At 38.9% G+C, this 27,261-nt stretch overlaps 1 protein-coding gene and 1 non-coding gene across 5 annotated transcripts in view; both read right to left on the bottom strand.

Moving 5' to 3' along the window:
• Positions 1-27,261, bottom strand: part of NCOA2 (nuclear receptor coactivator 2) — a 303,782-nt gene that overhangs the window by 73,721 nt on the left and 202,800 nt on the right. The gene's annotated exons all lie outside the window — the stretch shown is intronic.
• Positions 22,718-22,849, bottom strand: LOC131828431 (small nucleolar RNA SNORA72). The gene has a single exon (XR_009352439.1). It is a non-coding gene; the product is annotated as a small nucleolar RNA SNORA72 (small nucleolar RNA).

The following is a 27,261-nucleotide window of genomic DNA, read 5'->3' as shown; positions in this document are numbered from 1 at the left end:
TCTGCTTGAGCAATCACGGGAGGGCCTCATGAGCTTGCCTTTTTTTTTTTTTTTTTAAAAACAGGTGTTCCCAATTTAAGGCACACCTAATGCAAGAAGCTGATAATAGAACATAGAATCATCCAATTTAGAGACCTAAAACATTAAATTATGCTAAATCATCTCATCCTAGTAGAGAAAGCAAAGCACTGATAACAATGCAAGAACTCCGCATAAATATATGTAGCACTGTGGCTCTGGCCGACCACAGGAGGCAGGGGGGAGATGGAGCTGAGGGGAGGGCACGCTATCAAGGGATCAAGCCCTGAGGATTCACGAGAACTGTAAGGTGAACATAGGGTCCACGGCAAGAGCTCCCTGTGGACAGGGCCCAGAGAGGACCAGCATACACAATGCCCACTTCCAGGGTCAGGAGGCCCCCAAGGGCCCAACTCTAGAGGTGGGCTCCAGAAAATTCTACCACCTGTGACCACTAAACTCTCCTGTGGGTGCAAATCTCTAGTAGCTAAAAACAAGGTTCCTTCCAGCTCCATAAATAAACACAAGGTAATTCCTATGTGAATGTTTAAGGAAGAAGAGAAGAGACTATGGGAGGGAAAAAATGAAACAAGATGGAGCGGGGAGGGAGACAAACCATAAGAGACAACAAGAGTGATCACAATTAGTATGAGGAAGTTAAAGCGAAATTAAAAAAGGCTGACATTACAAAGACCCCTAAACTTGGTATACATTTCTAAAAGGAAATCCTTTCCTTTCTTCATGTATAGTCCTATACTCTCCAGCAAATTTTTTGTCTGTTTTATTTCTCCAGCAAAATTTTTAAGTTAAGGGGGAAAATAGGATACCTCCTCAGCAATTCCATAATTCTCTTAGATTTTATATCTGTTAAGTGCTCTCTCAGATACAAAGACTATTTAAGCAGTCAAATCCACTTGTAAGAAATTATCTTATTTAAAGTCTGACGATTTTGTTCTCCAATAGAAGTTATGGAAAAGTTGAAGCCACAACTGAGAGACTTACAAATGAGTACAAGGCTACCCAATGGAAAGGCAAAAAGAAAAATCCTCAGGGGGTTAATTTTGATCCTCCATGTAGACCATAGAATATATAAAAATTAACTATCTAATTATGTCTGAAAAAAGACATAATAGTGATTAAGTTACTTCCTATCAAGTTAGCTAGTTTAAATTAGCTTAAGAGTACAATTTTGTTTTACATACATTAGCCATGAGATAAGTTTCCCCACCATTCTTAAACTCTTCAAATAATGACATAAAATCTTCAGCAAACTTATTCTTCCTATTTTCAATTTTAATGATCTGCCTTAAGCTTCCACATGCTAGATGGTTTAGAATTATGTTGTCATCAACTCTTCAGAAAAGTTCTACCCAATGGCATTTTGGACCAGGTTTAGCTCCAACACAGATGGGCAGGTTGAATTCCAGAAACCCGTTTTTGGAAATCCTGCCTGCCAGGTGATGGCTTATCATGGAGCAGATGAAGCGGCGTAAGATGACAGACATGACAAGTGGGCAGGTCCAGGTTTGAGAGCCACGGCAAGAGCAGAGGTAGTTGTTCCCCTGTAGACGTAGAGTCTGGCCAGGAAGATGATGCTGTATTCTTGCTAAGTAATTTAGCTGCCTCCCAAGTCTATAGTCTTAGATTTGCTTCTTCAAAATATAGTTTATTTTTTATTTTATCAATGGACATTGGGTTTCCCAGAGACTAGAATGGTAGCAGTTGTCAGCTCTGTATTGCCAAGGAAAATATTTGGCTGCATATAGGGTTTCCTGAGAGCAAGTCAGTACACGACCTCAATCTTTTCCAAGCTTATCATAATGCTGTAAGGCTGTGCTGATTCAGCAAAGCAATCTATAATCGCTTGCAAAATGCCCCTGCCTCCCAGGGATGTTATGAAGCTTAATAAGATAATGCATGAGAAGCACTCTAAGCTCCACAGAAGAAAGGCGCTAAGCAGTAATATTCTGCATTTATAATTACAAGCAGTCTCACAAAGCAAGAATCCAATAAACTTGTCCACAAATTACAAATAAAAACGACTTTAAATAATTTAACATAAATAATTGTATAACAAAGGAAAATGTGCAATCATTCATCTTTAAAAAACAGAATGGACACACTTCATAAGGCAAAGTCAAAATGAAAAAAGAGAACTAGACATGTTTCTACTAAAAGAAAATTACATTCTGTTGTGGTAAAACAGAAACTGAATCAGAAACTTGGAAGAGTATATTTTACTGACGTTATCTTGAGACACTGCTATTAATGAACTAAATTTAGTATCATTTCTATAGATTTTCTCCCAATAAGTTTGTGAAAATCAAAGTCAGTATTAACAGTAGTAATTTCTTTAGTTATCAGTAACACTTAAAATATAAATTTTAACTCTCATTGGGATAAAACCTGAGTATTTTACCAAGTGTAAATTAAGAAAAAAACTTTTTTTAATTAAAAAAAACCATTAAGACAATGCTGCTTCCCCCCCTCCCCATAGCACATCTCCTAGATGGCAAATACTTGTTTCTTGTTCTCTGGCCAAGCCCAAGTGGCAAGTCTGCTTTAATTAGGGTGTCCACAAAAGATCAGGCCCAGGCTGAGCCAGCATCACCAGGTTCTTTGGTGCCATTACCTTTCTTGGATTGTGAGTGGGGCCCTTTTGGTACCTGTGATCATTTCCTTCAGGCCATCTTCCTGGAATCTCAGAAGATCTTTTTTCCCTGTTTACCCTCTGTTCCTCCACAACACTGCCATAATATAACTTACTGCATCATATGGAAATCATCTGATTTGATCTGGACCCCCTCACACTGTTGAGTCCTTCAGCAAGAAATTTTATTTTTCATTTTTGTATCCCCATCTTCAACTGCAATTTCTGACCCACATAGATACACTCAATTGCATGAGTGGAACTGATCCCCCCTCTGAAGAAGGCAATGGAATGAATCCCTCAAGTGGTCTGGTTTTTTTTCACTTAATAAGAAAATCAGTCTGTACAGAATCAACTCTGAGCACACAAAGAGAACTAAGTGATTTCACTTTCTATTTTTTATTCGTTTTCAGAAAGGTAGTATTTCATGTTTTGTTTTATTTATTTATTTATTTATTTATTTATTTATCTGAGAGAGAGAGAGAGGGAGAGAGAATCTCAAGCAAACTTCCCACTGAGCATGAAGCCCAACTTGGGCCTCGATCTCATGACCCTGAAATCTCAATCTGAACCGAAATCAAGAGTTAGACCCTTAACCAACTGAGCCACCATGCACCATGGTAGTTTTGTTTTTAAAAGAAACATAAGCATGGTATTAGATGGTGAGGATGCAAAGATTAAAAAGACAAGGCTTATCCTCCTCCTCTGTGTTTAAGGTACTACAATGATTAAGCCAAGTCCCAAAACGGAGTTGGTACATTTTCTTTGTAAAGTGTTGTGGATTTATGCAACAAAAGAAAAATAAAATTTATAAATTTGTAAGCATTAGGTTTTTAAATTTATTTAGCTGGAAGACTCAGCTAAGTTCAGGAAAATGCATTGATCCAGATGCTGAATGAAGAGAGACTCTTAATTATCTAAGATTTCACTAAGAATGCTTTCATCAGAGACTGAACATGGCAAGAGCTGATTACTTAACTCAAAATAAACTTCCATCAACACACCAGGAACAATGCATACACCTCAGGATGCTAACAGGGCCTAATTAGTTCTCTGAAGTGTAGCAGCTCAAAAGAATTTTGGAAAATAAAAATGTGAAGGTTAATGATCTTTTGTATTATCCTCTCAGAATAAACCCAATTGCCAAGGAAATTAGACTTATAGGTCTCAAAAATTCAGGCATCCACAGGCATAAAAATAATCTGTCAATTTTTTCCAAAGTTAAATCCATTGGATTTTAAAGAATTTTTTTTTTTTAATTTGTTTGACAGAGATCACAAGTAGGCAGAGAGGCAGGCAGAGAGAGAGGAGGAAGCAGGCTCCCTGCTGAGCAGAGAGCCTGATGCGGGGCTCGATCCCAGGACCTGGGATCATGACCGGAGCCAAAGGCAGAGGCCTTAACCCACTGAGCCACCCAGGCACCCCTCACTGGTGAACGTTAAAGAGAAAAGCCTGTAATCACTTCACCATAAATGTGCCTAAAAGATGGATTGTGTATATGTCCTTTCTAAGAAAAGGATGAGTCACTGAGTCAGGAGTGGAGCTAAAACACACAAGGGTCTAGATCTTTTCTTTCACTCCATAAGAAAATCAGGAGCTTGATTTTAAAACCGCATTTCCAAAGGTGGAAGATTTTATATGGTGCGTGGTAAGAACATAGGGCTCCTAATATTAGTATACAGAAGGGATATAGGGGAATTATCACAATCAACTTCCTATAAGGAAGTCAAACGTGGGAGGAGAAAAATATTCCAAGTGACTATTTTATGAAAGAGAAAAACTGGGGAGGGGTGAGATGTTTCTGAAAGATAAGGTTTACTCTGGGAGGACATTGTGGTAAAGAAGCCAAGGCACAGACCTGATAGAAAATTGAGAAACGCAGCAGCTACGACTTCACATGAGAATATTTAATACGGCAGATCTTTACAGCTCCTGACATTGGATCTCTACTCCTTCAGGGTAATGAGGACCATTTCCCCCTCCCTGAGGGTCAATTTGGGCAAAATTAAATTGTTATCTTAATTCACGTGTGTGTGTTTTAAATATGAAAATAGCTTTAGTATGTTCTATAGGCAAAGGACAGGCAGTAAGTATATTCTTAAATTCTGAGTAACTACTGTATTGAGAAGATGGATATCAAAGACAAAACTGCTATCGCTTCAAAGCCAGTAAGTGGGGACCAAAAACTCCAATGTCCACCTGGTCATTTAGATAATGTAAATTCACCTCAGAACCGAAAGGATTCCAGACAGCCTACAAGGGCAGAATGGAAGGAGAAAGAAACCATGCTCCAGGTTTGGAAATGCACCACGTTCTGAAAATCCAGGAGAGATCTTCCTAGGAAATGTAAGGATGTGACTGACTGATTACCTGTTACCTTGTAATAAACATCAGGCCAGTGGTTCCCACCTTCTGGAGTAGGAGGGCTCTTTTAAATATCAGTAATATGCATGGAACCCCTTAGTATCTATATTTGAAATGATATATAATAGTAAGGCTTCCAGAAGAATTTGTATCTTATTTATCTCTACAACATCTCTATATATTGGCAACACAGCTGTACATACCTCACATATTAAGAACTACTGTAATTAGAAGCATTATTGGTTACAATAGGCTTTATGGAACTGGTCCAGGAATCTCATCACCGAAATTGCACTGTTTTGATGGAAAATATCCTCCATTCCAAACAACTAACGTATAAAACTTAGGGGAAAAAATGGTTTTTAAAGTTGAAGACTATGTTTCTTTTTTGTCTTTTCTTTTCTTTCCTTTCTTTCTTTCTAGAGAAAGAGAGCAGCGAGCAGGGAAGGGGGAGGGGAGGGAGAGAAAGAATCTTAAGCAGATTCCATGCCCAGCAAGGAGCCTGATGCAGGGCTCAATCTCATGACCCTGAGATCATGACCTGGGCCGAAATTAGGAGTCAGACAGTTAACTGACTGAGCCACCCAGGCATCCCAAGACTCTGTACTTCATAGGAAAGCATGGCAGTAGATCTTTTCAACAAATAGAGTTGGGAAAACTGGACAGTCACATGCAAAAGAATGACACTGGACTACTTTCTTATACTATACACAAAAATAAACTCACAACAGGTTAAAGACCTAAATGTGAGGATTGATACCATAAAAGTCCTAGAAGACAGCCCAGGCAGTAATTTCTCTGACACTGGCTATCACCAACATTTTTCTAGGTATTCCTCCTGACAAGGGAACTAAAAGCAAAATAAACTACTGGGACTTCATTAAAATAAAAAGCTTCTGCAGAGTGAAGGAAACAATCAACGAAACTAAAAGGTAACCTACTGAATGGGAAAAAATATTTGCAAATGACAGAGCTGATAAAGGGTTGGTATGCAAAATATATAAAGAACTGATTTAACTCAAAACCCCAAAACAAATAATCTAATAAAAAATGGGCGGAAGACATGAGTGGACATTTCTCCAAAGAAGACATCCAGATGGCCAACAGATACATGAGAAGTTGTTCAACATCATTTATCATCAGGGAAATGCAAATCAAAACCAATGAAATACTACTTCATACCTGTCAGAATGGCTAAAATGAACAACACAGGTTGGTGAGAATGTGCAGAAATGGGAACCTTCTTGCACTGTTGGTGGGAATGCAAACAGGTACAGCCACTGTGGAAAACAGTATGGAGGTTCCTCAAAAAGGTAAAAACAGAACTACCCTATGATATAGCAATCATGCTACTAGGTATTTGCCCAAAGAATTAAAAAATACTAATTCAGAGGGACACATGCACTCCTAGGTCTATAGCAGCGTTATCTCCAATGGCCAAATTTTGGAAACAGCCCAAGTGTCCACTGGTTGATGAATGGATAAAGAAGATGTGAGATATCCTATCTATCTATCTGATCCAATATTAGCCATGAAAAAGAATAAAGGATAAAATCTTGCTGTTTGCAACAATATGAACAGAACTAGAGGGTATGATGCTAAGTGAAATAAAGCAGTCAGTGACACAAATACCATATGATTTCACTCATATGTGGAATTTCAGAAGCAAAATAAATGAGCAAAGGTGAAAAAAAGAGGCAAACCAAGAAACAGACTCTTAAACACAGAGAACCACCTGATGGTTACTGAGGGGAAGCTGGGGTTGGGGTGAAATAGGTAATGGGGAATTAAAGAGTACGTGATGAAACTAAGCTAAACTAAACTAATAAAATTTTAAAAAGAAGCATGTAAGTAAAAAAAAAAAAAATGAATTCTTCAAGCAGTTAAGGTCTAAAGAAATGGAAGACACAGACTCCCCAAAATAGCTCGGGAATTCTATAATGTCCACTATCTGGCCTAAACGAGAGTGAAAAGGCATCTCAGTAATGAACATATGGGAAACAGCACCAAGCCAAATACTGGCATTATTTATTTCGCTTTTCTTTTCTTCTACAAGACAAAATGTCTTATTTCTAAAATTGATGGGTCCAAAAGGACTCTAAATCTATTATAGGTGATCCAGGTTCTAACACTATAAGAGCAGAAATCCAAGTCCATTTCAATGAACAATTTTTCTCTCCTGGGTAAAATCAATGAAGTTTTGGTCTGTGACATACTGAACTGGGGCTTTCTTCTGTTCAAAATGACAGAAATGAGAAACATAAGGCAAAATTACCCTTTAGCTATGGATATCTAAAATTTTCAGTTTAAATATCTGAAATCTAATGAATCCATTTTACAGATGGAAGTCCACATTTTACACACTTCCTTTTCAGCACCCAAGTTAAAACACACATGATGTAGTCTTGTATATAGCGAAGTACACTTGTGTGAAACAGGGATCTCAAATTCCGTTCCTTTCCTTTCCTCCTGGTCAATAAGGTAACGAATATCGGGGTGCTCACAGTGATTAAAATTTTAGGGTAAAGTCTGTTTTGCTCCCCGTATGTTTCCTGAAATGGGAGAGAACACCTAAACCAGGCCAGAACTGTTGTTTACCTAGAGGTTACACTACACGAAAAGATGGACAGATAAAATGATGAGACGTACACGCTGACAGAACAATTCCTCATCTGTTCACATCAGGGTACAAAATGAATGTTCTAAAACAAGCTTGGTATCCAATTTTCTGGCTAAATATCAAGAAGTCTTTTTCTGGCCTGGATAGCAACCCTCTATTTTCTTGGGATCTTTTATCATCCTTTTTTTTCCTGACAGGAAAAGCTGAGCTGCCTTAAAAGCGTACATCTTCTGAAATAAGGATCTGCAAAAAATATTCTTCCCAGTAACTAAACCGGCACCAGTAGATCTTCTGAAATCCAGCCAATACCATGCTTACCCAACTCACTCATAACAACTTCCTCCAAACGGCAGACAAAAGCAAGAGTAAACAGCTGGGTGTCATGTGTGTTTATCCTTCCAGTTTACTTGGAGCAAGGCAGGGATCTGGATTTACATTCCAGTTCCACCAGCTTCTCGCTGTGTGACTCTAGACCAGCAACTGACACCCTAGGTTGCTCGTCTGCAAAACGGAGCTGGTAACTGGAGCTGCCCTCCAGGAGTGCTGCATGGGAGAGATGAGACAATGAACGTGAACTGCGACGTGCGTGGCCCAACATGAGCGCTGCGGATGTGTCAGCTCTCCTTTCTCCTGCAGAGGCGGGCCCTTTTGCTTTTCACCTAGTATATATTTGCTAGTTCATAGGGATGGATTGATGTTTTGTAGGACTGAAGCTTGTACGGTGTGAGGGGACTCACTCCAAGAACACAAAATTAAGTGTAATTCTCATTCTTATATTTAGAAAAGAAACAGTAGCAAAAAACCACCAGGGCTTTAAAAAAAATTCAATTTCTTCCTCTGAGATCTCTTTAGGTAATTATCTGAAATGCTTATGAAGAAGTGCTTCCCAGTTGAAGTGTGGTTTCCCTGTCTCCACACGTGCTCCAAGTCCCAGTGCTCGCAGGGGCCAGTACAAGTAAGAGGGCTTGCATCTTAACTTTCATTAGCTTGGTGGTAATTCTGCTTCTGAAAGTATACAAGGCAAATTCCTAACTTAGTTCCCTTATTTTTCATGTCAATATCTGGCTCTTGGAGAAATACGAATTTTCTCAAAGAAAATTCTATGAGAAAATTCGTATTTCTCCAAGAATTTCTCATAGAAAATTAACACCTTAGCCTCTTTCCCTTTCCATTCTTTGATACTGAGATAACTAGAAAAAGACAATAAAGACAATACTGGGAGATACTCATCAGTAATCAAAGAAGCCTAATTAGAACCGCAGAGGTGTGAGCACACGGAACTGGGTTAGAGGCGTTAGAACATTCAGGAGCCATCTGCTCTCATGGCTCAAGCTACAAGGCTTCACAGCCCTTAACTGCAGCTTCCACGGATTTAAGATATTTAATGAAATCACATCTAACCCCAAATCCTCAAAATCTCTTCTATTATGTGTTAAAACTACCCCTAATGACACAGCAGTAACTATTGTAAATCTTTCTTTTGGTTTTGAGTATGTTACTTTTGGAATTTCTCTGTAGATCAACATTTTCTTTCATAATAAACAAAGGCAAAGTTGAAGACATGACCACCACTGTCAGAGGCACATAATGGAACACAGTAGAAAGATCACAGGCTTTGGAATCACCAACAGACCATGGATGGAATTCTTACTTGTCATGTACTAGAGTTAAGACCTCAACCTGACTATTGTTTCTGCGGGTCAGTTTCCTTATCTACAAACATGGACCATTGTCTCAAGTCTCCCTGAAAGAGTGTGAGCAGCCTTGGGTATAAGGAATCCTGATCCGTGACATGAGATTTTATCTCAGCATTACCCACACAGTAAAATTCAGTATATTCTTCTAGGTCAAAGGTTGTATTTCCTATCTCTTCTGTTATCACAGTCTGCCTTTTAGTTCTTACCTGATTTAGTTATAGATCTATACCCATCTATCTGTCACAGCACTTCCTGCTGTATTTCTTCTTTTTCTTAGATGCAAATACTGGCTTAGTCACTTATTAATAAATGTAGGCACAGGCCAAGCTGAACAACCACAGGTCTCCCTCTTGGGTGCGTTCTCAAGTCAGGGAGAATGATGTACGTACGCTGAGCATAAGCTGTTCTCAAAAGGCTTTAATGACCTCTTTATTAATGAGCCCCTTTATTAGGGGCAGTGTTTGACTTTTTTTTGTATCTCTGAAGCACAGGATGTGGCACACAGAAGGCATGTGGTAAATGCATCTTGAATACAAGTACGAATTAATGAGAAATCATCATATTCCAAAATAATTATGATATGGGCCCTGGTCATTTCCAGACAACGCCGTTGAAATTTATTTTATGTGCTGGGATTTCAAACTCACACAGTTGTTAATGATGGTCCTTAAATGCCTTCAGTCATTTATCAGCCCTCATCATTCTAGTCACACCTTCTTTTTTTTTTTTAAAGATTTTATTTATTTATTTGTGAGAGAGAGAGAGTGAGAGTGAGCACAGGCAGACAGAATGGCAGGCAGAGTCAGAGGGAGAAGCAGGCTCCCCGCGGAGCAAGGAGCCCGACATGGGACTCGATCCCAGGACACTGGGATCATGACCCGAGCCGAAGGCAGCCACTCAACCAACTGAGCCACCCAGGCGTCCCACTAGTCACACCTTCTTGAAGTAGCTGAAGAAAACAGTGAATTTCTAGCTGCTTTCACATTTCCTCCAAACCCTAATTTTGTCCATTATTTACATAAACACTTATTAAGTATCTCTCATGTGCAAGGCATTAGGGAAAGGACATAAAAATGAGTAAGTAATGGTTCTTCCATTAAATAGTTTAAATGGTAGTAGGGAGTTTTTGTTTTGTTTTTTTGTTTGTTTGTTTGTTTTTTTAAAGCTTGAACTATTATACGACAAGCCAAAATGAAATATTTTATCTAACAATGGCTCACAAGCTGTGTAGCTATAGGTTAAAGAGTAACTAAGTCTTAGGGCTCTGCCTAGAAGAATGTTTGGACAGATGGTACCTTAAATGCCAGGTGAGGACAATTTACTTTCATCTCTACAGAGGACACACAAAGTTCTGAGAACAGCGATTACATATCTATGTATTTTTAGGAAATGAATGTTGGTAGCAAACAAAGTTGTAAGGAGCTAAAACTGAGTAAGGAAGGGATTTTAGTTGGGAACAAAAGGCGGCGCAGGGTTAGAAAAGGAAGAGAAGGCAGTGACCAGGTATGGACAGAGTATGCACCCAAAGTAGAAGTGCTTTGAGGAAAGATGGTTAACAGACACAGAGTCATAGAGAAGCTAAGCAGCGCAGGCAGGAGGAGGAGGCCCTCGATGTGGTGAACAGGAAGTCACTGCTGGTCTTCCCAGGAGCACTGCTTGATGAGATGTGGCAGGCCAACAGGCTAGATTTTAGTGATCACACAGTCAATGGGAGTTGTGTAACTTACTTAACTTCATTTGCATGGCAATAAGAGATGAAGAAGGATGGAACAATGTAGTGCAGAGAAGGAAACCATCATCAAAAGGCACTGGAGCCCCAGGACACATCCTGAGGTCTCTCTATTCACTCCTCCGTTAGCTAAGGCTAACTGCATCCATTGAAAGCCAACTAGGCAAGGATTCTCTAGGAAAAAACTTCTTTGATAACTCATTCTATCAGTATTTTTGATAGGCACGTACAATGTATACAAAATAAGCATTTGTCTATAAACTGTATGCACTTACCACTGTCAGTATGTACATTAAACATTTTAAGAACTCAGTGTTATGGGCCCTGGCTTATCTTCTCATCTCTAGTTGAAATGTCATTGAGGACCTTCCATGAACCCCAGGCAAGAATATATACTTCCCAGGGCACACCGGCCCTACAGTGGAGATACATTTAGCACTGCTACATACTTATATCCACGGCCCAGCCTTCCTATTACTACATTCCAAGTTCCATGATGGCAGCAACCATGTCACCTAAGATGTTGCTGTATCTAGGGCTCAGTAAAAAAGAAGGCCTCACAAGGTATTTTCTGACTCACAAAATTGTAGTGTTTTTGTTTTTGTTGTTGTTTTTCTTGACTCACCATGACCCACTCTAACCAAGTTTCACAACTGGGAGCTGGGAGCGTAACTTTCATTTCACGGTTCTACCTTATGACTATGGTGGTAATGACAACCATCACTGGCCTTTGGACTGTCCTCTGATAAACAGAAAAGGAAAAGGAGGAGGTATGGGGAGTCCACTTAGGAGACAAAAAAATACTTTAAGATTTCTAAGTAAGAGAATGGGGTACTTTGACTCTTGGTAAATTTTCAATCTAAACTTCAGCAAAAAAAAATTTTTTTTAAAGATAGAGAGAGATCACAAGTAGGCAGAGAGGCAGGCAGAGAGAGAGAGAGGGGGAAGCAGGCTCCCCGCTGAGCAGAGAGCCCGATGTGGGGCTCGATCCTAGGACCCTGAGATCATGACCTGAGCTGAAGGCAGAGGCTTAAACCACTGAGCCACCAGGGCGCCCCTAAACTTCAGCAAAATATTTTAAAACCTGATTTTAAAAAGTCAAATTACAGCCACTGCAGAAAACAGTATAGTGATTCCTCAAAAAATTAAATATAGATACTGCATGATCCAGCAAAACTACTTCTGGATAAAAGCAGGGATTTAAACAAATATTTGTACACCAATATTTGTAATGACAATTTACAACAGTGAAGAGGTAGAAAGAACCCAGATGTCCATCAATGGATAAACGGATAAATAAAATATGGTGTGTGTGTGTGTGTGTGTGTGTGTACGCAATGGAATACTGTTCAGTATTAAGAAGGAAGGAAATGCTTATTATACATATGAACATGGATGAACCTTGAGAACATGATGCTAAGTGAAATTAAGCCAATCACAAAAAAATAAACACTCTCTGATTCCATGTATAATAGGTACCTAGAATAGCCTAATTCACAGACAGGCAGTAGAACAGTGGTTCCTGGTCTCTGGGGCTGCTGGGAGGAGGGGTAAGTACTATCTAACAGAGAATTTCTGTTTGGGATGATGACAAAGTTCTAGAAATGGATACTGGTGATAGTTGCACAACAATGTGAAGGTATACTTAATGTCACCCAACACTTAAAAATGGTCAATTTTATGTTATATATATTTTATAAAAAAAAAAAAGGTAAAATTAAAATAAATTCTCAGGTTAAAGTTAATTGGTATCCACTCCCCACCACTCCCCCCCCAGCAATGTGTGGCTTGAATTCACAATCCTGAGATCGAGACCTAAGCTGAGATCAAGAGACAGTCACTGAACTGACTGAGGCACCCAGGTACCCCTCCAATCTTTAGTTAGTATTATAAGCAGATCTGCAATGCTTATATTCTGTGAATTATCCTTCACTGTTGCAGTCTTAGAAAACAAAACAGGATTTGAGATCTATGATATGCTGATAAGACCACAGAGTCTAGAGTAACAATTGGACTAACAATTCTAAGGTCTAAATCTGCAGGGGGCTAATTTTTACTCAACTTTGTGCTGATAGCAAAGCATAAACTTGTAAAGGTCTTCATTTCTTAACCAACAAAGCTGAGATGAAGAACATGATCATTGTTTTTCTAGAATTATTACCTTTAAAACATCGGGGGTAACAGAAAAGATAAGAGAAGATTTAAAAAACAACAACAACAACAACAAAAACGGACTACTGCACTTAGGACCACAGGTAAATGACCCAGTAATTAGCGATAAGTGAACATTCTCTAAGTAGAAATGAAGTAAAGTATCTTAGACTGAACAACAATAATAAGTGCCTCTATTTGCCCAGCCCCGAACTATCTATACACCGTATGATCTATGAAGGTTGTACTCCTTCTTTCCCTGTAACCTACCTAAAGAAGGCTAAAGTAGTAAAAGGCTTCAGGGAGAGAAACATCCTTTAGGGGAACATGAGAAATGACTGAAATGAGGCAGAGTGTCTAAAAGAGAAATCTTAATTTTCCTACTCGACTTAAAAATGGTAAATTTTATGTTTTGCCTCCAGGAGTCTTCCTGCACCTCAGAACCTCCTCCTCATCTTCTCAGCTTAAAGTCCTGTTCGGTGCCCTCAACTGTTCGGCAATATGTGATACTAAGATATCTGATCACAGGGGGCAGTCAGTGCACCAATATAGTATTAGCTTCTTATTCTTTTCAAAATAGTTCCTTGGAAAAGATATTCAACATCATTAATCATCAGGAAAATGTAAATGAAAACCACAATGAGGTATTCTTCCCACACACCTTAGGATGGCCACTATCAAAGAAACCAGAAAATAACAAGTGTTGACAAGGATATGGAAAAATCAGAACCCTTGTGCATTGTCAGTGGGATTGCAAAATGGTGCAAATGCTATGCAAAGCGTATTTTGGAGTACGGAAGTTCCTCAAATAATTATAAACAGAACTACCATATGACACAGCAATGCCACTTCTGGATATTTATCCAAAAGCATTGAAAACAAAGTTTTGAAGAGATATTTGCATACACACATCCACTGTGGCACTGTTCACAATAACAAGATGTGAAAACAACTTTAATGTTCACTGATGGATGAATGGATAAAGAAAATTTGGTGTAATGGAATATTAATTAGCCTTTAAAAGGAAAAAAAAAATCCTGACCTACACAAGGATGAACCTTGAGTCCAATTATGCTAAGTTAAAGAAGCCAACCACAAAGATACAAACTGATTCCACTTATGGGAGGCATTTAAAATATCCAAGTCATAGAAACAGAAAGTAGATGGTAGTTGCCAGGGGTTGGGAGAAATGGCAAGTTATTCAGTGGGCACAGAGTTTCCACCATGCAGTAGGAAAAAGCTCTAGAGGCCTCTTGTATAACTAACAATACAATAATGTATACTTAACGATGGCTAAGAAGGCAAATTTATGTTGTGTGTGTGTTTTTTTTTAAAGATTTAATTAATTTATTTGATAGACAGAGATCACAAGTAGGCAGAAAGGCAGGCAGAGAGAGAGGAGGAAGCAGGCTCCCTGCTGAGCAGAGAGCCCGATGTGGGCCTCAATCCCAAGACCCTGAGATCATGGCCCTGAGCTGAAGGCAGGGGCTTAACCCTCTGAGCCACCCAGGCGCCCTATGTTGTGTGTTTTTTTTTTAAGCACCCACACACACAAAACCAAAACCAAAACCAACCAAACAAACAAAAAAAAAACCCAAACCCTCATCAACCCAGAAAAAAGTCTCCTTAGAAAGACCAATTACAATAGTTTCATGTCCAATAATTTATTACTGTATACGGTATACTGTATACTGTATTACTGTATAATCCATTTGTAGCCCGAAAGTTAACTTAACCTAAAGTACACAAAAACAGTCCCATTTCCCTCTTCCTTATTCTACTAGTACAACAAGTTGGGAAAATAAACTTGTTCTTACTCATTTGGTTTAAAAAAAACAAAAACAAAAAAGAAAACAAGAGTAAGTAGAATGCCTAAACCAACCAGAGAGTAACAACAATTAACAATCAAATACTGGTATTCATGTTCTACATCTTTTATTTATTCCAATGTTAGTTACTATAAATCTGATAATTATTTTTAACCTTCAGTAGTGAATAAATTACATATACAGACACACTTATATAATAAGCAAAAACTATAATGCAACTGGAAACTCTTGTTCCTTTCTCCCTATTACATCCCAAATATTTAATTCATTTCTCAAAAATTATATCATTCTTCAAACGAAGAAGAATTAATCAGAGGTAACTGTAGCTCATGGAAATTTAAATGTATCTGACAAGATCTGAGATATGGGTTCTTTCAAAACCAATATATCCAGTATCACATAGCACTAAATATGAGCATGCTTTCTATTTGCTACATATTCTAGTCTAACACAATATGTCTATTTAAAATAAGGGAAAATATCCCAAATTAATTGAAGATCATAATAAAATTACAAAAACTATAAAATACTCCCCTACCCTGCTTTTCAAAATATATTCTAGTTGACAAGTTGTGCACATCTGTCATCCTAAAATACTATAAATACTGTCGAAAAGAGGTTGTAATTTAACATCATCATACAAGAGTCAGAATAGGGACGCCTGGGTGGCTCAGTTGATTAAGCAGCTGCCTTCGGCTCAGGTCATGATCCCAGTGTCCTGGGATCGAGTCCCACAACGGGCTCCTTGCTCCGCAGGGAGCCTGCTTCTCCCTCTGACTCTGCCTTCCACTCTGTCTGCCTGTGCTCGCTCTTGCTCTCTCTCTCTCTCTGACAAATAAATAAATAAAATCTTTTAAAAAAAAAAAACACAAGAGTCAGAATATACTTACTCAATTATTAGAATAAAAATGTCGAGTTCTTAAATTTGGGGTGCTATCTTCCCCCAATATAAAGCCATTATACAATGCTAGATAAAAAGCTAGCATCACAAAATTTTAAGGTGTTTATTTTATGACTAAGAACACTGTGCTCAGAAATGCCACAGGTGTGAGTGGTAAGTAGATATGATCTCTGACATCAAGGAATTTGTCATTCAGTTGGGAAGGAAAAAGGAAAACCCACATAAAAACTAATCAGAAGAAAAAAATGATATGGAGATTCACAAGAGACCAGTCTATATGGATCGGGATACAGAAGTTCTTTGTTCAGACAGCAGTATTTGAGACGAACCTTGAAGAATGAACACTAAGACTCTAGTGGGAATAGACAGAAACAGGGTAAGGAGGCATTCCAGATAGGGAGGGAAGGGTATGAATAATGATGCAAAAGCAAAACCCCATAAGTATGGGTTAGCAACAGTAAGTGGTCTAGGGTAGTAGCCTGAGGGTGCACACAACTGAGGCTATGGGACATAAGAACACAGTAGTGGGCTAAACAGGCCAGATGTGGGGTAGTGGTGAAGGCGCCTTGCCACTGGATGTTCCACCAGCCAGCCTTTCACCGTGTCTTACAAACCTCAAGCAACTGTAACACTCCACCCTCCTGGACTACTAGGAAGGCGGCAGTCAACCAGTTAAGAGGAGCTAAGAGGAGAGAAGCATTCCAGGCAGAAGACAGAGGCAAGACGCTGTGCATGTGTGTATAGGCCTGTGTCAGTGCCAGGTGTGCGGGAGGGGAGAAGAGTTCACGGAGTTGGTGGCTTGGAGCAAGGAGAATATGACGGGACTGGAAGCAGATCACGGAGGGACCTGTATGCTGTGGTGAAGGCTGTTCTCCTGGACTCCGTCACAAAGCTTATCGGCAGTCCCTGAAGTTGAGGCAGAGTACCAACCTGGCCCCTCCCGGGGTTTTAGGGAGCACTCCTCGTGGACTGCTGTGTGGGAATGGCCCAGTACTGCTCCCCTGTGCGCACTGACAGATGGGACTGTTTCTGAGTCCCAGCAGAGAGGCAGGCATGGAGAGACACTGAATCAGCTCCTGCTGACAAGGACAGGGGAAGGCTGAGCAACCCAGACACGAGTGTGGGCGCTCTTCACTAAGGATTGGGGTGGGATTTACGCAGAAGGTGAGGGAGCTAGGGAGCTAAGGCCACCGGCTCTTATCTAAGGGCCCACAGTTGTCAAGTAAGACTATGCTTGAGGCACCTGGATAGCTCAGTCAGTTAAGTATCTGACTCAATTTCTACTCAGGTGATGAGCTCAGGGATCTGGGGTCAAGCCCTGCACTAGGCTCCGAGCTCAGCAGAGTCTGAGAGTCTGAAACTGGGAGAGTCTGAGAGTCTGGGAGTCTGAGACTGCTCAGGGCAGTCTCCCTCTGCCCTTTCCTTTACATGAGCATGCACTCTCTCTCTCTCTCTCTCAAATAAATAAATCTATAAAAAAAAGACAATGCTTGGGGCGCCTGGGTGGCTCAGTGGGTTAAAGCCTCTGCCTTCGGCTCAGGTCATGATCCCAGGGTCCTGGGATTGAGCCCCACATCAGGCTCTCTGCTCCGTGGGGAGGCTGCTTCCTCCTCTCTCTGTCTGCCTCTCTGCCTACTTGTGATCTCTGTCAAATAAATAAATAAAATCTTAAAAAAAAAAAAGACAATGTTTTAAGTCATTAGTGACTGTCATAAGAGACTACAAAATAAAATTTTTTATCAAAAAATTTATCTTTTTGTTTAAAATATTTTATTTTTTTATTTGACAGAGATATCACAAGTAGGCAGAGAGGCAGGCAGACAGAGAGGGGAAGCAGGCTTCCTGCTGAGCAGAGAGCCCGACGCGGGGCTCAATCCCAGGACCCTGAGATCATGACCTGAGCTGAAGGCAGAGGCTTTAACCCACTGAGCCACCCAGGCGCCCCTATCTTTTTGTTTAAATGTGAACACGTATACTCATTAGTATGTTGCTCTTCTTTGTCTTTGTTGGTCTGTCTTTGTGGGTCTCCCTTACAACCTTTCCATTCTGTCCTTCCCTCTTCACTTCTTTCCTACTACTTCACTTCTTTTCTACTACTTCCCTCAACAAGTTATATAAATGAATAAGACGTTACGTATAAAATATTTATTAAAGATGACTAAGGTATTTTATAGTTCTCTAGCATGTTTTAACTTAGATTTTTCTTGTTACTGCTGTTTTATTGGTTATGTACCTTCCCCCTGCCCCAACCCCCTGAAGACAATAGTATTAAAAAAAAGTTTCCCGGGGCACCTGGGTGGCTCAGTTGGTTAAGCAACTGCCTTCGGCTAGGGTCATCATCCTGGAGTCCCCGAATAGAGTCCCACATTGGGCTCCCTACTTGGCAGGGAGTCTGCTTCTCCCGCTGACCTTTCTCCACTCATGCTATCTCATTCTCTCTCTCTTTCAAATAAATAAATAAAATCTTAAAAATAAATTTCCCATTTCTAGTATTTCTAGAATCTAGAGACCATGGTGGACAACTTTAAGTCAACTCTAATAAAGACTGCTAAGAGTCTCATTTTCTGTCTCCTTTTCCAAATTTTAATATTGCTTCAGTACTTTACCTACTGTCCCACCTCGCTCTCACCTGCCCTTTTCAGCCTCAAAATCAACCAAATGCTCCAAAATATCCTATCCTGTAGCTTAATAGTCTGACTTCACACCCAGTATACGCTTTGAGACCTCCTGTGTCTTTGCTCAGGTTCCTCTGCTTCCTGTTTGGATGGCCTCTTTGCTCAACTGTAACTATGTCACCTACTATAACCTCACTTTTCTAGAAGAAGAAAGGAACAAAGAAGAACTACAAAAACAACAAAGAAACAATTCATATGACGGCAATAAGCGCATACCTATCAATAATCACTTTATTTTTTTTTAAAGATTTTATTTATTTATTTGACAGGCAGAGATCACAGGTAGGCAGAGAGGCAGGCAGAGAGAGAGGAAGGGAAGCAGATTCCCTGCCAAGCAGAGAGCCCGATGCGGGACTCAATCCCAGGACCCTGAGATCATGACCTGAGCCGAAGGCAGAGGCTTTAACTCACTGAGCCACCCAGGTGCCCCAATAATCACTTTAAATGGACTAAATGCTCCAATCAAAAAGACCTAGAGTGACTAAGTGGATTAAAAAATAAAATCCATCTCTATGTTGCCTACAAGAGACTCACTTCACACCTAAAGACACATGTAGACTGAAAGCGAAAGGACAGAAAAAGATATCCCACGCAAATGGAAGCAAAAAAGAAAAAATTGAGGTAGCAATATTTATATCAGACAAAACAGACTTTAAAACAGGACTGTAGCAAGAGACAAAGAAGGGCATGATCAATTCAACAAGATATTCTAAGTATCTGTATACCCAACATAGGAACACCTAAAAATATAAAACAAATATTAACAGGCAGAGAGGAAGAAATTGACAGGAGTACAATCAGAGTAGGGGTACATCAATGATGGATCATCCAGACAGAAAATCAACAGGTTAACTGTGGTTCTGGATGACACTTCAGACCAGATGGTCTTGACAGATATATATACACACAGAACACTCCATCCCAAAACAGCACAAGATACATTATTTTCAGGTACACACGGAATATTCTCTGGGACAAATTGGGTTAGGTCACAAAACAAGTGTCAAAAAATTTAAGGAGACTGTAGTCATATCAAGCATCTTTTCTAATAGTGGTGAGAAACTAGAAATCAGTTACAAGAAGAAAACTGGAGGGGAAACAAGAAAAAAGAAAGCAAGTATGTGGAGACTAAACATTCTACTAAACAAAAAAATGGGTCAACAAAGAAATCAAAGAGGAAAAAAAAAGTACCTTGAGAGCAAGGAAAATGAAAACAAAATGGTTCAAAAACCTTGGGATGCAGCAAGAGCAGTTCTAAGAGATACAGCCCAAACTCAAGAAATGAGAAAAATCTCAAGTAAATGCTTCAACCTTACACCTAAAGGAACTAGAAAAAGAAGAACAAAGTAGAAATTTGTTAAGTTCAAAGTTCAAAGTGGAAGTGAGTTAAATAGAGACTAGAAGAATAATAGAAAAGAGCAATGAAATTAAGAGATGCTTCATTGAAAAGATAAAAATTAGTAACAACCTTTAGCCACACTCATAAAAAAAGGGGTGAGGGGTGGGGGAAGAGGGTTCAAATAAAATCAGAAACGAAAAAGAATAAGTCACCTCTGACAGCAGAGAAACACAAAAGATTATAAAAGACTGATACAGAAGTTTATATTCCCACAAATTAGACTGCCTAGAAGATATGGAACCATTTCTAGAAATACACAATCTTCTAAAGCTGAATCAGAAAGAAACAGAAAATCCGAAAAGACCAATTACTAGTAATAAAATTGAATCAATAATTTAAAAAAAATCCAAATAAACAAGAGTCCAGGATCAGATGACTTCCCAGGTGAATCCAACCAAACATTTAAGGAAGAATATCAGCTGCATTCTTCCTTATGCAGCTGATAAGGAAGCTTATTGAGATGAATGAATAAAGCTATTCATCTCAAACTATTCCAAAAAAATTGAAATTGAATTTTTCCAAATTCATTCTATGAGGCAGGCATTGCCTTGACACTAAAACGAAACACTGATAAACACTGATGTAAAGATCCTCAACAAAATATCAACAAACCAAATTCAACAATACACTAAAAGGATCATTCACCACAATTAAGTGGGATTTATTCCAGGGATACAAGAAGGGTTCAGGATCTGCAAATCAACCAATGTGATACAGCGCATTAACAAAATAAGGGGTAGAAATCATATGATGTCAATAAATGCAAAAAAAGCATTGACAAAATTAGACATCCCCTGATGATAAATCTCAGTGAAGTGCGTATAGAGGGAACATACCTCAAAATAATAAAGGTCACACATGACATGACAAACCCACAGCTAGCCTTGTATTCAATGGTGAAGAGCTGACAACTTTTCCTCTAATACCAGGAACAAAACAAAGATGCCCACTTTTATTCAATGTGGTACTGGAAATCCTTGTCACAGCACGCAGAGAAAAAAACAACATCCAAATTGGTAAGAAAGAAGTAAAACTGTCACTATTTGTAGATGACACGATATTATATATAGACACCTAGGGGGTGCCTGGGTGACTGCATTTGGGGTCCTGGGACAGAGCCCTCAGGCTACCTGCTCAGTGGGGAGTCTCCTTCTCCCTCTGACCTCCCCCTCCCCTCACTCTCTGTCTCTCAGAGGGAAAGGGAAGGGAAGGGGGAAAAAAGGGAGAAGAAAAGGGAAGGGAAGGAAGAAAGAGAAAGGAAGGTAGAAAGGAAGAAATTAATTACTTCCTAGGGTCACCTGAGTGCCTCAGTTGGTTGAGTGTCTTAACTCTTGATTTTGGCTCAGGTCCTGATCATAGGGTCATGAGACTGAGCCCCACAACGGGCTCCATGCTCAATGCGGAGCTTGCTTGTCCCTCTCCCTCTGCTCCTCCCCCTGCTCTCCCTCACATAAATAAATAAAATCTTCATTTAAAAATTAAAAAACAAAAACAAAAACAACTCAAAGACTCCACAAAAAACCCACCAGAACTAAAAAATGAATTCAGTTAGGTGGCAAGTTACAAAATTCTGTTGCATTTCTATACAATAATAATGAACCAGCAGAAAGGTAAGTTGAGACAACTTCCCATTTACAACTGTATTAACCCCTCCCCCCAAAACCCCATACCCCCCCCACAAAAACCAAAGTAGGAATAAATTTAACTAAGGAGGTGAAAACCTATACTCTGAAAACTGTAAGATATTGATGAAAGAAACTGAAGATAACACAAATGAATGGAAAGACACTCATGGACTAAAAGAATTAATATGAAAATGTCCATAGTAGTGAAAGTCATCTACAGATTCAATGCAATCCCTACCAAAATACCAACAGTATTTCTCACAGAACTGGAGCAAATAAAAAATTTGCATGGAAGCATAAAGGACCCTCAACAGCCAAAGCAATCTTGAGAAGGAACAAGCTGGAGGTAGTGCCACCACAGATTTCAAACTATTCTACTGAGCTATAGTAATCAAAACAGTATGGCACTGGCACAAAAACAAAGATATCAGTGGAACAGAATAGAGAGTCCATGTTTTTACGGTCAATTAATCTATGACAAAGGAGGCAGGAATATCTAAAGGGAAAAGACAGTCTCTTCAATAAATGGTGTTGGGGAAAACTGAACAACTAACAAGAGAAGAGAACAACTAGCAAGAGAAGAAACTGGACCACTTGCTTATACCATATACAAAAATAAACTCGAAATGAATTAAAGACCTAAATTTAAGACCTGAAACCATAAAAATCCTGAAAGAACACACAACCAGTAAACCGTCGGACACTGGTCTTATTAATACACATTTTTAGATTTTTCTCTTCAGGCAACTACAACAAAAGCAAGAAATAAACAGGTGGGGCTACATCAAACTAAAAAGTTTTTGCATAGGGAAAGAACCCAACAACAAAATGAAAAAAGCAACCTACTGAATAGGAGAAGGTATTTGTTTTTGTTTTTAGTTTTACAGTTCATTTAATGGCAACTGGTAAATCATCAAATTAGCAATGGTTATCTTCAAAAGTTATTACACTTGTTTTGTTGTCATTTCTCAAGGATGATTATAATCCTACAGTCATAGACATTTCCTACATACGATGCATCATGTAAATCAGACATCGGGGAAAAAAAAATCAGACTTGGTTTATCACCAGCACTGATAAAACCAGACCTAGGGAAAGAACAAAGTCTGGGAACACACGCATGGTCTTATTATAGCAAATGGTTAGCCTGCTGTGATTATTACAAAATCAGAACAGTGGAAATATTCATGGTGGGAGAAGATAGAAGATATTTGTAAATGATATATTGTGACAAGAGGTTGGTATCCAAAATATATAAAGAACTCATACAACTTTACACCAAAACCCAAAAATCCAATTAAAAAATGGGCAGAGGACCTGAATAGATGTTTTTCCCAAGAAGACATACAGATGGCTGAGAGGCACATGAAAAGATGTTCAACAACAACAACAGATGCCTAACATCACTAACCATCCGGCAAATGCAAATCAAAACAACAGTCAAACAGCACCTCACACCAGTCAGGATGACTAGTATCAAAAAGACAAGAAATAACAAGTGCTGGTGAGGATGTGGAGAAAAGTCTTCCACTGTCGGTGGTAATGTAAATTGGTAAAATCATTGAGGGAAACAGTATGGAGGTACTTCAAAAAATGAAAAATAGAAGTATCACACGATCCAGTAATTCTACTGCTGGACATTTACCCCCAAATAATAAAAACACTAATTCAAAAAGCTGTATGTACCCCTGTTTACTGCAACATCATTTATAACAGCCAAGATACAAAAGCAACCCAACTGTCCCAATGATAGATGAATGGACAAAAAGGATGTGGGGTGTGTGTTTATACCATGTACAGGTATCACTCAGCCATAATAAAGAATGAAATTATGCATCTGAAACAATAGGGACAGATCTAGAGAGTACTATGCTAAGTGAAAGAAGTCAGACAGAGAAAGACAAACATTATATGATTTCACATAGATATGCAATCTAAGAAACAAAACAAACAAAAAACCAGAAACACTTGTAAAAACACTTGATAATACAATACTCTTTACTGTCAATTCTACATAGTCAGAACAAACTGGTGGTTACTAGAGGGGAGAAGTGAGACAGGGGATGGGAGAAGCAGATGAAGGGGATTAAGAGGTACAAACTTCCAGTTATAAAATAAGTCACAGGAATGAAAAAGTATAGTATAGAGAATATGGTCAATAATACTGCATTTACTTTCTACGGTAAAAGATGATAACTACACTTATCATGGTGAGGCAATCTGTGATATACATAATGTCAAATCGTGACACTGTACACCTGAAACTAATATGATATTGTATGTTGACTATACTACAACTGAAACTTAAAAATAATAAAATAAAGGGGCACCTGGGTGGCTCAGACGGTGGAATGTCCAACTTTTGATTTTGCATCAGGTCATAATCTCATGGTTATGAGACTGAGCTCTGCGTCAGACCCTGCATTCAGCGTGGAGATAGCCTGATATTCTCTCTCTCTCTCCCCCCCTCTCCACCTGCCTCCACCCTGCTCCCTCCCCGCAATCAATCAATTTTCACCAGCATTTGTCATCATTCTTATTTCCACTGTCCTCGATAGTTTCCCAGTTAGCTGTCTACAAGCCAATGTCCCTCCAAATGAGTGAAAGTTCCAAGGAAAACAATCACGTTACTGACTGATTGTTGGATTCCCACCTAGTGAAGAACAGTATGTCTTGCATATAGGATTTACTCAATAAAACATTTACCAAATGATGCTTGCTTTTGAATGAAATCAACACACGCAGTGCAGTGTCAGAATTACTTTCCTTTAAAAAAAAAAAAAAAAGATTATTAATTTGGGAGAGACTGAGAGAACGAGTGGAGGAGGGGCTGAGGGAGAAGCAGACTCCCTGAAGAGCAAGGAGCCCGATGCGGGGCTCAATCCCAGGTGGTCCTGGGATCATGACCCGAGCCAAAGGCAGACGTTTATCGGACTAAGCCACTCAGGCACCCCTCAGAATTAACTTCTTTCCATACCAGTAGATGATCAAGAAGAGAAAGGATGTCTACATTCTGTAGAGTATGGAAGCTAGTTTAAGTCTTGAAATCACAGCTCATGTCATAAACTGCTGAAATCCTAAAGCATTAGGGTACGTTAAATTACTTAAATCCTCCCCATTTGAAAGCTGTTAAATAAACAAAATAACCCCTTCCATATACTTAGGAAAAAGTGGGGGGGGATCCTAAGAAGAAATGACAGCAGGCATTCTACCCCCGCTCGCTAATTTGAAGGATTTCATTAATAATATGAGCCATTAATTCACATAAAACTATGAAAGTGAATTTATACATCATTAGAAAAGTATCTTTATTAAAAATTGCAATGCCAAGAACATAATGCCAATCATTGACTATATTATCAATGAAATAAAGTCTGATTTATTACTGGATGTATGGAAACATGTAACAGTTTCAGGTCTTCAAGAGAAAACTAAGGCCAGTCAGATTCATTCCTGCATTGAAGTAAATACAGATGAGATAAAAACTGTCAGGACTCTGCCCTCTTTAGTTCTCCTTAAAGCAAGATTCTTGAAAATGCCACTTGGGTAACAGGGACAAGCAGGTACCAGAAAGGTCCAGCAGGAGCAACAGAGTCAGAGGGAGGGATCCAGATGTAGTCACACCAACATATCTGTTATGTGTATTTTTTGTTTGACTGCGTAATTGGATAGTTTTTATTTACTTACTTCTACATGAAAAGTAAAAAGAATCAACACTATGAGAACATTAAGGCTTAAAATTGTAACAAAGAATCCAAAATCTAGTTTCAGTAGTGAGTCCCCAGTCCTGAAGTCCTCAGGGAGGAAACCTAGATCTTCTTGGATGATGATTCCAAGTACAGATGTCAGAGGCAATAATAAGAGTAATAACTACTGTTTAGTAAGTATGTGCCAAGGACTAGATTAAGTCCTAAATAAACATTATTGAGCATATGCTTCACAAGAACTTACCCTCCTTTTACAGATTAGGAAGTTAAAACCCAAAGATGTTAAGAAACTTGCATGTGGTCATACAACTGGGGAGAAGAGAGACTGTGTTCATTTTAGATCATAAAGCTTATGATCTTAAAGAGATTATTACACGGATTATTATCTACAAGTGCATGCCCAAGAGAGGCGGAGTTTCCTAACCTGCCTCTGCCATCAACACCCTAAGGTTTCATCACATGCTACCTAACCAAGGCCTGGGAGCATCTCCCCAAAAGCCTGATTTATAGAAATATGATCCCTGAAAGACATCTGATAATCAGAGCCCTTCTGCTTACTTTGCTTCATGACAGCTATTAGCTCAAGCTCAGGCTTCAGCTTGAATGACAATTTCCACTGGAAGAACTTCATGCATTTAAGATGGGAAAAAAAGAATAGGAAAGGAAAACGTATTTTTAATAGGCTCCATATGAACTTTTATAGGCTAAGATTAGATTGTTTCCATGACTATTTTCTTGAATTCTTAATAATCTCATTAGATTATGAATCTGATTCACCTACATTTATAATCCAACCTTCCCACCTCCATGGCTACAAGTGGTATACTGGGAAATACTTAAAAACCCAGCTCTCTGGGGGAAAAATAGTAAGCATCATGATATTTACTACAAATTTTACTCGTATAAAGGATGTACAGCATATAATGTATAATGATAATACAATACTCCTTTACTGTCAATTCTACATAGCCAACTGATTCTTACAGAATGCTTCCATGAATTTTTGCCAAATTCTTGGGTTGCAACCAATCTTTGATTACCACGGATAAAAAACAGTTCCAATATGAATATTGGTTAAAATTTTCATTTAAGTTAACAAGACAAAAATGAAATAATGAAAATGTATGAAGATGCTGTGTGCAGAAATGCAATTGTCAATTGCAAGTGACTTTTTTTTTTTTTGCTGAACTGGATATTATCTTTTGTATATGCACATAATGGCTACTTAATGTTAAAATGTCAGTTGATTAAAAAAATGTCAGAAGGAGGGCACCTGGGTGGTTCAGTTGATTAAGCGACTGCCTTCGGCTCAGGTCATGATCCCGGAGTCCTGGGATCGAGCACCACATTGGGCTCCCAGCTCCATGGGGAGTCTGCTTCTCCCTCTGACCTTCTCCCCTCTCATGCTCTCTCTTTCTCTTTCTCTCTCTCTCTCTCCCTCTCTCTATCAAATAAATAAATAAATAAATAAATCTTAAAAAAAAAAAAAATGTCAGAAGGTAATTAACATTTTCTCCATAATTTCCCCCCCCAAAATCTCCCTTACTTTTTAAGTCTAAAATGACAGCCAAGAAACAATAAATCAAGCCTTGATTTCCAGGGTGTCAAGACTGTATTTGCAATCAGCCACAGTGACATTATTGAAGGTGGACTTAGGAAGAGATGCAGAGTGGCCACCACTTCATAGTATTTCTATCATGTAGGTGATTCAAGTTGCCATGAGCCTCTAGTGCATAGATAACAGCAAAATGCAGTAGAAGAATTAGAAAATGATAAATTTAAGTCTTCCTTGGCTTTTTAAAATATAATTTAATTGTAAGTCTATGTAATTTTTTAAAGTCTGTATAATTTTCAACAATGGCTGTGCTCATCATTTGGCTTTAAAAATTCTTGAAA

This window comes from Mustela lutreola, chromosome 3 (assembly GCF_030435805.1).
Source record: "Mustela lutreola isolate mMusLut2 chromosome 3, mMusLut2.pri, whole genome shotgun sequence".
Lineage (NCBI taxonomy): Eukaryota > Metazoa > Chordata > Mammalia > Carnivora > Mustelidae > Mustela > Mustela lutreola.
The sequence above is the reverse complement of the archived record's forward strand: the minus strand, read 5'-3'. Positions and strand labels throughout refer to the sequence as shown.